The sequence below is a fragment of the Oncorhynchus clarkii genome, chromosome 16 (genome assembly GCF_045791955.1).
Source record: "Oncorhynchus clarkii lewisi isolate Uvic-CL-2024 chromosome 16, UVic_Ocla_1.0, whole genome shotgun sequence".
Lineage (NCBI taxonomy): Eukaryota > Metazoa > Chordata > Actinopteri > Salmoniformes > Salmonidae > Oncorhynchus > Oncorhynchus clarkii.
In genome coordinates, this window is record NC_092162.1 from 40,440,862 (window position 1) to 40,453,467 (window position 12,606).

Consider the following 12,606-nt stretch of genomic DNA (forward strand, 5'->3'; position numbering starts at 1 on the left):
GTTCCCCAGTGTGTACAAAAACATAAATAATTGCAGGCGATCTAATTTCGTCAGGTAAAATGTGTTTGAACTCACATTTCACTGTCTGACATAATGGTAGGCATACTTTTAGGCTGTACATTAGAAATGTGTTCTTTTTCGTGGTCTTTATTTGACTGTTCTCAAGGTAATTTACTCAAATTCGTATATGCAGATTTTAATCATGGACCATCTATACCCGGGTTGCATCCAGTTAATCAGACCAGCATCACATGCGCACTAGCACTCAGTGTGCACAGGAAACAGCTATGAAGATGTCATCCAAAAACATGGTAGACATTGGATGAATATAGAATGTTAATATCTTCCACTGTGATGGGGAAAAACTCGGCCTCATTCAATGGATGTTTTGTGCACAAACGTGATGACTAATTTGTCTTATTAGGAATGTTCAAATCTGACTTCTCTATGTCGCCGTCTATGGAAATTGTATTTCTGGGCCACAGTACCAATGTAAAACTGTAGGAGCAGTCGAAACCGTGCTTCAACACCGGAACCCTGGCCCCTTGATTTTGCCCTGTGCTAACCTGCACACCTGACCGAGATTATATTCGGTTACAATTTTGTATCAGACAATTAAAATCGTTGAAATAGTTGATTTGACAGAGGCTTTAACATAAATCCAACTGCACGTTTTGACGATCAAAACAACTTGTTCAAGTGTGTTTGACTGACTGATCGAATAGCTGTCTGTGTAGAGTGCCAACTCCACGTAAATGACGCAGATCGTGGCAAGGGTTCGAATGTCACATTCGCCCCCCCCCCCTTGAAATGTTGAATTATATTTGTGTTAGTGTGTTGAGAAGAGCAGCCAAAATGTTGTAAATTAAGATTTACGAATACATTTAATGAGGTGCTTTATGTTGGGAGTCCCTCAAGCAAACCGACACATAGGTTACTGGCACTGCTACATAAATCATCGTTGTTACTATAGGCGACGTTACATAAATGTGTAAACTACACTTACATGTACAGCCTTTTATCTGCATTATTATAATCATCCACTTCGTCGCATATGCGTTGCTTCAATCGAGCGTCGTGTCCCTGCAGTGAACAGTGTTATCCTTAACAAAAAAATCTGGACGCAATGGGGGCTCGAACCCAAAGTTAATGTGCACAGTTTTTTTTTTAGATGTACGATCAATTTAAATGTTGAATTATCTTTTTTTCTTTCTTCGTAAAAGCACACAGCATCCGCCTTTGTCGGCCTTTAGCATATGCTTTGGAAGGTGGCCTTGCTTACAGCGGTGTTTGTCAAACTATGAAATAACACATGTGGAATCCTGTCGTAACCAAAAAAAGTGTAGGTATCAGAGATCAGAGATCAGCATGTGGGAGAGGTCAGAGATGACAGACCAGTTTCCTACTAGTAGTTACGAGTTGGAAGGGCATTCAAGTGGATTTTTCCTAGTCCTTTGGTATGTGGTAAATAACACATTCCCACTTGGTTAGGAACACAGCATAATGTTTACAAGTGTAACCGATGCGAAATGGCTAGCTAGTTAGCGGTGGTGTGCGCTAATAGCGCTTCAATCGGTGACGTCACTTGCTCCTGTCGGGAACCCGTAAATACCACCTTCCTACTTGGAAAAATGCATGAGAACACCCCTCCAACTCATTATTATGACTAAGAAACTCTGGTATGACTTCTGGACCCAGATCGTTACCACATGCAAACAATACAATATACTGCAAGAAGCCCCTGGAGTGACGCCATGCATGCTATGATTAGTTGAGATTTCACAACGCAGTGGACCGCTCACGTCCCTTTAAGCACCTTTTGAATTGTCTAAGTACAACACACAATCAAACAGTAACTTTTTCACCAAACCTATTCAGTGTTTCATCTAAAAATACATTTCTTATTAAGTCATTGCCTGTCACAATGCAATGCTCACAATACTGTTCATATGATTCTCTTCTCATTTGTTTAAATACATTTGACCATCACTTAATCCAACCGCTTAATGGTTAATAACTTAACCTTTTGGTAAACCTATAGATTTTAAACTGGTCCGTCTACTATATATGGATTTTGAGAACTACAGAAATACAACGTGTGTTTGTAAAGTTGAAACATGTATGATACATGTTAACCATACATAATGACATTATTGCTAATTGATTTCACATAGTGGTAACCACAATTAGTCACTATAAAATGGTGTGTGTGTGAACACTTGCAATTTCTTTCAACATTGAGCAGGATAGACAGCGGGTGAGAGGAAGAAATCAAAGACCTTGTGGACAAGGGCCCTGTCAGAGAGGTGGGCATGGGCCCCGTCAGAGAGATGGGCCCCATCAGAGGTCAAAGAGGTGGGCATGGGCCCCATCAAAGAGATCAAAGAGGTGGGCATGGGCCCCATCAAAGAGGTGGACATCAGAGAGAGGGACGCAGACTGCAGGGAACTGTTGTGTCTAAGGAAGTCCGGGCCATCGTCGTTGACCATGTGGTAAACTGAGGCCTTACCATGGCAGAGGCTGCCAGATTACTTCACCACAATCTGAAACGATCAACTGTCAATTCGATCATGAGAACATTTCGGCAAGAAAACTGGTAATTATGAGGATTCTGTGCTATGAACTATAGCCCGTTACCATATATGTGATTGAATATTATCTGCTGGTGGCTTGTGTGGATGCATGTAGGTGTTATGCAACATAGCTGACTTGAAACATTGTTAACAGTTTCAGGGCCATGGGCCTTTCTCATGATGGAAAAATACAGAATAACATAAAAACAGACACATACAGAACGTAGTGTAGCAAACCACAGACTGTTTTTGTTAGAACTCAAACTTAACAATAACAGAAACCAGATATGTGATAACGGTATCTAGGGAATGAGCGCATAGATACTCGACACAGCAAGTTACATCTATCAACTGGAGTGCCCGGGGGCTGGTACCAGCTCGTACGACAACAATCAACGATAGGCTGGGTGAGTTTAAACCACGCCCAGTCTCTACTCTGACAGGCCGGCTCGGAAGCAGGAACTACTACTGTCATCAGGGTATATTATAATATCTTTGTCAGGAACAAGTCAGTTCTCTGTTTGCCCTGCGAGGTGGGACAGAGAGCCCGTATATACGAAAATTGCATTTACCACTTATTGCTTAGCTAATAAAAAATACATAGTATACAATCGGTGACTCATTGTCATATTTATCCTGATACCAGATTCGAATTGACGCAAATCTAACATAAGTCTGCAGGATATGCACTATGCTTTACCATTACATTTACAGTAAATTACATATTGTAATGCATGTAAATTCACAACACATTTTACAATATTCATACAGTATGATCTATTGAAAGTATACTCTGTTCTACACTCAGAATTGATAGAAGACCCCATGGTGGTGGCCATGTGCCGACCGACCAGCAGTGGTGGAAATGGTGAGGGCCAGGAATAACATTCGTCTGTCCGAAATAAAGCAGGCCATTGAGGAGAACGATGACACCTTTGCCAATGTGGCATCAACCAGCCTACCAACAATCACCTGCCTTTTGAAGAGGCACCAGGTATCTATGAAACACATTTACTTGGTGGGGGAAACATCTCCATGTGCACCGCTATCTCTGAAGACGGTGTGGTAGGATGTAGGGCATTACTTGGATCCTGCAATGCTGCACACCTCATTGTGTTTCTCAATGAAATTGAGCAAGTCTGTCAAAGGTGACGGGGTCACCTATGTCATCGTGTGGGCCCATCCCCAATTCGTGACCCTCCTTTCAGCATGGAGATGGAAGGTGTACGATCGCCATCCTCATGAGTGTGCCACCTTCCTTATGGGCATGGATGAGGCATGCGATGACTTCAATGAAGATTAGATTCGCCATGCCAAAAGGTTTTTCCCGTGGTGCATGAGTGATGAGGACTTTTACTGTGATGTGGATGAGAATTTATGGCCAAATGCTCAAGACAGGCTTGATGCAAATGAATGCATGCTAAATGTTTTATTTTAATTGAATTTGTTTAATTGAATTTTACATTTCATTCGACAGTACACCTAACAAAAAAAATGCTTTATTTTTCAGATATAATTGCATGAATGATTGTAGAGGATGTCTTCATTGATCACACCTTTGATTACACATTGGATAGATACTATTGAAATTATAGATTTTCAGAAAATTGCTGGGTAATGTAAGTGTATTGCATAATGTAATTTACACAACTGTAGCATATTACTTTCAGCATTTCTAAGGGCGATTTGAAACAACTCAGTTGAAAACATATTGTTGTGTTTTGGTGATTAAACCAATGTTCTCATTACATTTCACAATAAACATATATTTTGAATAAATGGTTGTGTAGTGATTAATGTACAATGACAGGTTTTTAATGAAAGACTGGCTGTGTTACAAGTGTGACCAGTTTGGAGCTTTGTACCAAGAGTTGTGAAAATGTACCACGTACTTGTGAAAATAGTACCAAAGCGATTTAAAAAAAACAAATCAATTTTTCAGCACACTTTAAGGGAAGGGCATTTCACGTGTACGTCACTTACACAAATGGCTGATTGGCTGAGAGAAATTGATCATAAAAACTTATGTGTTATGGCTTACATCCCCTGCTTTATTGTGGATTGAGAGTTACATGTCTAACAGAACACTGTGGGTGTTCTTTAATGGAAGCCTCTCCAACATAATCCAGGTAGAGTCGGGCATTCCCCAGGGCAGCTGTCTAGGCCCCTTACTTTTTTCAATCTTTACTAATGACCTGCCACTGGCTCTGAGTAAAGTCTGTGTGTCTATCTATGCTGATGACTCAACACTATACACACCAGCTACCACAGCAAGTGAAATCAACCAACACTTATTAAAGAGCTGCAGACATTTTCATAATGGGTGGCAAGAAATAAGTGAGTCCTAACATTTTTCCAAAACTAAAAGCATTGCATTTTGGACAAATCATTCACTAAACCCTAAACCTCAACTAATCTTGAAATGAATAATGTAGAAATTGAACAAATTGAGGAGACTAAACTGTTTGGAGAAAGCCTGAATTGTAAACTGTCATGGTCAAAACATGTTGATGCAACAGTAGCTAAAATGGGGAGAGGTCTGTCCATTATAAAGTGCTGCTCTGCCTTAACAGTGCTATCAACGAGGCAGGTCCTACAGGTCCTAGTTTTGTCACTCCTGGACTACTGTCCAGTCGTGTGGTCAGGTGCCACACAGAGTGACTTAGGAAAAATTACAATTGGCCCAGAACAGGGCAGCATGGATGGCCCGTAAATGTGAACAGAGAGCTAACATTAATCATATGCATGTCAATCTCTCCTGGCTCGAAGTAGAGGAGAGATTGATTTCATCACTACTTGTATTTGTGAGAAGTATTGACATGTTGAATGCACCGAGCTGTCTGTTTAAACTACTAAGACACAGCTCAGATTTTAATTTAGATTTTTTTTTATTTCACCTTTATTTAACCAGGTAGGCCAGTTGAAAACAAGTTCTAATTTACAACTGCGACCTGGCCAAGACAAAGCAAAGCAGTGCGACAAAAACAACACAGTTACACATAAACAAATGTACAGTCAATAACACAATAGAAAAAAATAGAAAAATCTATGTACAGTGTGTGCAAATGTAGAAGAGTAGGGAATTAGGCAATAAATAGGCCATAGAGGCAAAATAATTACAATTTAGCATTAACACTGGAGTGATAGATGTGCAGATGATGATGTGCAAGTAGATACTGGGCTGCAAAAGAGCAAGAGGGTAAGTAATAATATGGGGATGAGGTAGTCGGGTGTACTATTTACAAATCGGGTGTACTATTTACAGATTGGCTGTGTACAGGTACAGTGATCTGTAATCTTCTCTGACAGCTGATGCTTAAAGTTAGAGAGGGAGATATTAGACTCCAGCTTCAGTGATTTTTGCAATTCGCTCCAGTCATTGGCAGCAGAGAACTGTAAGGAAAGGCGCACCCATGATACCCATGCATACCCCACAAGACATGCCCCCAGAAATCTCTTCATAGTCCCGAAGTCCAGAACAGATTATGGGAGGCGCACAGTACTACATAGAGCTATGACTACATGGAACTCTATTCCATATCAAGTAACTCATGCAAGCAGGGAAATCAGATTTTAAAAAACTACAAATACAAATACACATAGATACAAATACACATTATGGAACAGCAGGGACTGTGAAGAGACAGGCACAGACACACACACGATAACATACGCAGTATACACACACGTATACATATATTTTTTGTTGTAGATATGTGGTAGTAGAGTAGTGGCCTGAGGGTACACACTTAATGCGTTGTAAAATCTTTTTTGTTTTATTGTGTATAACTGCCTTAATTTTTCTAGACCCAAGGAAGAGTAATGGGGATTCATAATAAATACAAAATAGGCTAGCGTAAGCGCTCAGCATCCTTACGCTATTGGGTGTCAGTCAGAGTTATTTAACAGTACTTATAGTAAATGGGCAAGCTAAGGATGTTGATTTAAATCATAATATTAGGAAAAGTGTTTATTTCCAGCGAGTGTATTTGATGGGCTTCATTTCTGTAAATAGATGGTTGGCTAGCCAGCTGAGACTGAAAAGTTGAGAGAATGTTTTTCTGACTGAAGCACATATCTTCTGACAGTGACACAGTGCCCCCCTGTGGACTGAAGCTGAACTTTACTACATTATATTAAACCCTGTTTAAATGAGCAATGTTGAGGTGGTAGAACTGACTAATATTCTATGTAACTATTTGTAAAAAACTGCCCATTATAAAATTGGAGAAACAATTTAATTGTAGCTATGTAGATTTTTATCCGTCATGTTTGGAGTTGTGTTGCACTGTTATGCGGACACTTGCATTTTTATTTACAGTTGAGTTGCCATGGTCGTGTCCGTATACAGTAACTTTAAAGAGCAACTGCCCTTAAAAACCAACTTCTCATTTAGAAAACAGCCTATGTGGGATCCATATGAGTCAGAAACATTTATTCTACTGTCAAAATGGACTACAACGTTTTGATTGGATAATTTTGGTTGTAAAGTCAGTCTCCTCCAAAACTGAGTTTTGTGAGACTTATTGTCATGGCTGCATCACAACATAAATTAAGGTTGGGTTTGTTTCAATCTTGCCCACATGCTCACAGCTGGCAACACACAAGTAATCATCATGACCCAATTGTAATGCCTGTGGTGGTTAGGGGCTAGTTAGGGACCATGGATAAATTACACAATGCACATGGGACAGACAATATGTTAAAATTCCAATACCTATTAGATGCGAAAAGCAATGAGCAAAGAGATGATGCTGTTTGTATGTGGCTGCTATGAAATCCAACTGTGTGTGCAGGTTATCAGGGGTGTATTCATTCTGCTGATTCTGTTGAAAAACATTCCTTAAAACCCCCTAGAGTTTTTTGACACACCGGTGCAGTAATCTAAGTAACATAATAAGAAAATCTTAAAAAAGATATGCATTTTTTTTGTGTGGGCTGCGTCTCAATCCACCCTACTGGACCCTATTGGACTCATCTGAAGTTGGTACCGTCGATGTGTCAACTTCTATTTGTAGTGTCCAAACCGTTTGGGCTAATGTGACCCCACTGTGGAAAGGGGAGATTCTCTGTTTTACTCTACGACCCCCACAAGTGTCACAGGACTCGTCTGAAGGTAACCGGTACCATTTAAAAAAAAATTATGGCAATATGGAGGTAGTTTTATGCTTAATGATATATACAGTACCAGTCAAAGGTTTGGACACACCTACACATTTTTCTTTATTTTTACTATTTTCTACATTGTATAATAATTGTGAAGACATCAAAACTATGAAGTAACACATATGGTATCATGTAGTAATCAAAAAAAAGTGTTAAACAAACCTAAATATATTTTTGATTTTAGATTTTTTAAAGTAGCCACCTTTTGCCTTGATGACAGTTTTGCACACTCTTGGCATTCTCTCAACCAGGTTCACCTGGAATGCTTTTCCAACAGTCTTGAGGTGTGTTTTGGGTTATTGTCCTGTTGAAAAACAAATTAGAGTCCCACTAAGCACAAACCAGATGGAATGGCATATCGCTGCAGAATGCTGTGCTAGTTAAGTGTGCCTTGAATTCTAAATAAATCACAGACACTGTCACCAGTAAAGCAGCATAACATCCCCACTTCCATGCTTCACGGTGGGAAATACACATGTGGAGATCATCCATTCACCTACTCTACGTCTCACAAAGACACTGCAGTTGGAACCAAAAATCTCAGATTTGGATTTATCAGACCAAAGGACAGATTTCCACCGGTCTAATGTCCATTGCTCGTGTTTCTTGGCCCAAGCAAGTCTCTTCTTATTGGTGTCCTTTAGTAGTGCAGTAATTATACCATGAAGGCCTGATTCTCCTCTGAACAGTTGATGTTGAGATGTGTCTTGAACTCTGTGAAGCATTTATTTGGGCTGCAATTTCTTAGGTTGGTAACTCTAATGAACTTATCCTCTGCAGCAGAGGTCATTCTGGGTCTACCTTTCCTGTGGCGGTCCTCATGAGAGCCAGTTTCATCATAGCGCTTGATGGTTTTTGTGACTGCACCTGAATAAACTTTAAAAGTTCTTGACTGACCTTCATGTCTTAAAGTAATGGACTGTCATTTCTCTTTGCTTATTTGAGCTGTTCTTGCCATAATATGGACTTGGTCTTTTACCAAATGGGGCTATCTTCTGTATACCACCCCTACCTTGTCACAACACAAAGGATTGGCTCAAACGCATTAAGGAAAGAAATTCCACAAATTAACATTTAACAAGGAACACCTGTTAATTGAAATGCATTCCAGGTGACTACCCCATGAAGCTGGTTGAGAGAATGCCAAAAGTATGCAAAGCTGTCAAGGCAAAGGGTGACTGCTTTGAAGAATCTCAAATATAAAATATATTTTGGTTTGTTTAAGGGCTATTTGACAAAGGAGAATGATGGAGTGCTGCATCAGATGACCTGGCCTCCATAGTCACCTGACCTCAACCCAATTGAGATGGTTTGGGATGAGTTGGACCGCAGAGTGAAGGAAAAGCAACCAACAAGTGCTCAGCATATGTGGGAACTCCTTCAAAAAGCATTCCAAAACACAGCGTGGTTATTTTGATACATCTTTAATAAAGATAACAATATACAAAAACGTGAAAAACCAAAAAATAAATAAATAAAAAAATAAAATAAAAAAAAATAAATAAAAAAAACAGCCCTGTCTGGTGTAACAAACACAAAGACATGAACAATCACCCACAAAACACAACACCAAACAGGCTACCTAAATATGGTTCCCAATCAGAGACAATGACTAACACCTGCCTCTGATTGAGAACCATATCAGGCCAAACACAGAAACAGACAAACTAGACACACAACATAGAATGCCCACTCAGATCACACCCTGACTAAACAAAACATAGAAACATACAAAGCAAACTATGGTCAGGGTGTGACAATTCTACAATGTAGAAAATAGTAAAAACCCTGGAATGAGTAGGGGGGTCAAAACTTTTGCCTGGTACTGTATATATAATTTACGTATTTTTTTTCTTCTTCTGCATTTTCTTATATCTTAAAGATATAGGACAGATACTTCAAAACTTTATTCCTCATGATATATTTCCTGACTGTCTTTTTTTTGTGCCATTTCTGAATGTGTTATTAATGCATTTCTATGGGCTATAGTAGAAAAGGCCATATCATTTATTTACCTAAAGTGGTCCTAAAATTGTAAATCAAATAGCTAATTGATCCAAGGTATGACCATCTTAAAACAATTCCATATGTCAGCTTAGAACAGAGAGAGGGTGTTTGTGTACTGTGGGATTCTTTAATTAGTTTGGTTAATTTGACAGTTCGGAGTCAATTTTTGAAGTGAGTGTTTTTTGGCAATACACTGGATATATATTTGCTCCAGAGTAGAGAGTATGGTTCCATAGTAGAGAGTAGAAAGTTCCAGAGTAGAGAGTTCCAGAGTAGAGAGTAGAGAGTAGAGAGTATAGAGTAGAGAGTAGAGAGTTCCAGAGTAGAGAGTCCCAGAGTAGAGAGTCCCAGAGTAGAGAGTTCCAGAGTAGAGAGTAGAGAGTATAAAGTAGAGAGTAGAGAGTTCCAGAGTAGAGAGTTCCAGAGTAGAGAGTAGAGAGTAGAGAGTATAGAGTAGAGAGTAGATAGTCCCAGAGTAGAGAGTTCCAGAGTAAAGAGTCCCAGAGTAGAGAGTTCCAGAGTAACAACTGTAATTGAGTACTGGCAGTGTCTGCTGTGGCATGTGGGCATGAGGCATTTATAAGTTATATTCTTCAACATTTCAATGGGTACAATTTCATAAATTCAGAAGTCCAAAAATGGATGTAGCCCCTTTAACCATAACCCTTACCTAACCCTAACCTTAACCCAACTTCAATAGGGGGTGGGGACATCTCAAGGATCCCATATTTGAAGGGCCATTTTAGGCTGTCAATGGTTAGAATGGTTTTGGGGGGGTGGCGCAGTGGTCTAAGGCACTGCATCACAGTGTTAGCTGTGCTGCTAGAGATCCTGGTTTGAGTCCAGGCTCTGTCGCAGCCGGCCGTGACTGGCTTGGCCGGCAGGGATGTTCCTGTCCCATCGCGCACTAGCGACTCCTGTGGCGGGCCAGTCGTGGCCGGCTGCGGAAGCGCAATGCACGACACGGTCACCAGGTGTACAGGGTTTCCTCTAGGTCGGCTTCCAAGGTTAAGCGGGCGTTGTGCGGCTTGGCTAGGTTGTGTTTCAGTAGCGATGGGACAAGATTGTAAGTACAGTCGTGTCCAAAAGTTTTGAGAATGACACAAATATTAATTTCCACAAAGTTTGCTGCTTCAGTGACTTTAGATATTTTTGTTACTATGGAATACTGAAGTATAATTACAAGCATTTCATAAGTGTGAAAAGCTTTTATTGATGATTACATGAAGTTGATGCGAAGAGTCAATATTTGCAGTGTTGACCCTTCTTTTTCAAGACCTCTGCAATCCGCCCTGGCATGCTGTCAATTAACTTCTGGGCCACATCCTGACTGATGGCAGCCAATGCTTGGAGTTTGTCCGAATTTGTGGGTTTTTGTTTGTCCACCCGCCTCTTGAGGATTGACTACAAGTTCTCAATGGGATTAAGGTCTGGGGAGTTTCCTGGCCATGGACCCAACATATCAATGTTTTGTTCCCTGAGCCACTTAGTTATCACTTTTGCCTTATGGCAAGGTGCTCCATCATGCTGGAAAAGGCATTGTGCGTCACCAAACAGTTCCTGGATGGTTGGGAGAGGTTGCCCTCGGAGGATGTGTTGGTACCATTTTTTATTCATGACTGTGTTCTTAGGCAAAATTGTGAGTAAGCACACTCCCTTGGCTGAGAAGCAACCCCACACATGAATGGTCTCAGGATGCTTTACTGTTGGCATGACACAGGACTGATGGTAGCGCTCACCTTGTCTTCTCTGGACAAGCTTTTTTCCGGATGCCCCAAACAATCGGAAAGGGGATTCATCAGAGAAAATGACTTTACCCCAGTCCTCAGCAGTCCAATCCCTGTACCTTTTGCAGAATATCAGTCTGTCCCTGATGTTTTTCCTGGAGAGAAGTGACTTCTTTGCTGCCCTTCTTGACACCAGGCCATCCTCCAAAAGTCCTCGCCTCACTGTGCGTGCAGATGCACTCACACCTGCCTGCTGCTATTCCTGAGCAAGCTCTGTACTGGTGGTGCCCAGATCCCACAGCTGAATCAACTTTAGGAGACAGTCCTGACGCTTGTTGGACTTTCTTGGGCGCCCTAAAGCCTTCTTCACAACAATTGAACCGCTCTCCTTGAAGTTCTTGATGATCCGATGAATGGTTGATTTAGGTGCAATCTTACTGGCAGCAATATCCTTGCCTGGGAAGCCCTTTTTGTGCAAAGCAATGACCTGTGTTAACGAGAGAATCACTGACATGATGTCAGCTGGTCCTTTTTCCAGGGCTGAAATGCAGTGGAAATGTTTTTTGGGGATTCAGTTCATTTGCATGGCAAAGAGGGACTTTGCAATTAATTGCAATTCAGCTGATCACTCTTCGTAACATTCAGGAGTATATACAAATTGCCATCATACAAACTGAGGCAGCGGACTTTGTGAAAATTAATATTTGTGTCATTCTCAAAACTTTTGGCCATGACTGTACCAATTGGATACCACGAAATTGGGGAGAAAAAGGGTTAAAAAAAATATATAAATAAAATAAAATGTATATTATAAAATAAAATAAAATGGTTATTGTGTTCCTACCGAGCTCTTAGCACTTGCCGTGAACACTCCATGGGAGAACCTCAATTGCGTACTCTTTGGGTCCTCTCGCCTCGTTCTCAAAACCCATTGGAGGAGAAGGTTTGAGAACTAGGCGAGAAGAGAGAGAGGACGCGAGGAAAATGCCATTGAGATCCTTCCCATTTCGTTCCTCCGAGGTAGATAAGTTGTTCCCTCCGATCACTCCGGGTCCGACATGATATGAACGCAGCATCAACTGCCACACAAAGTAGGCTATTCCAAAACAGGAAGTCATATTATTTACCTGAAT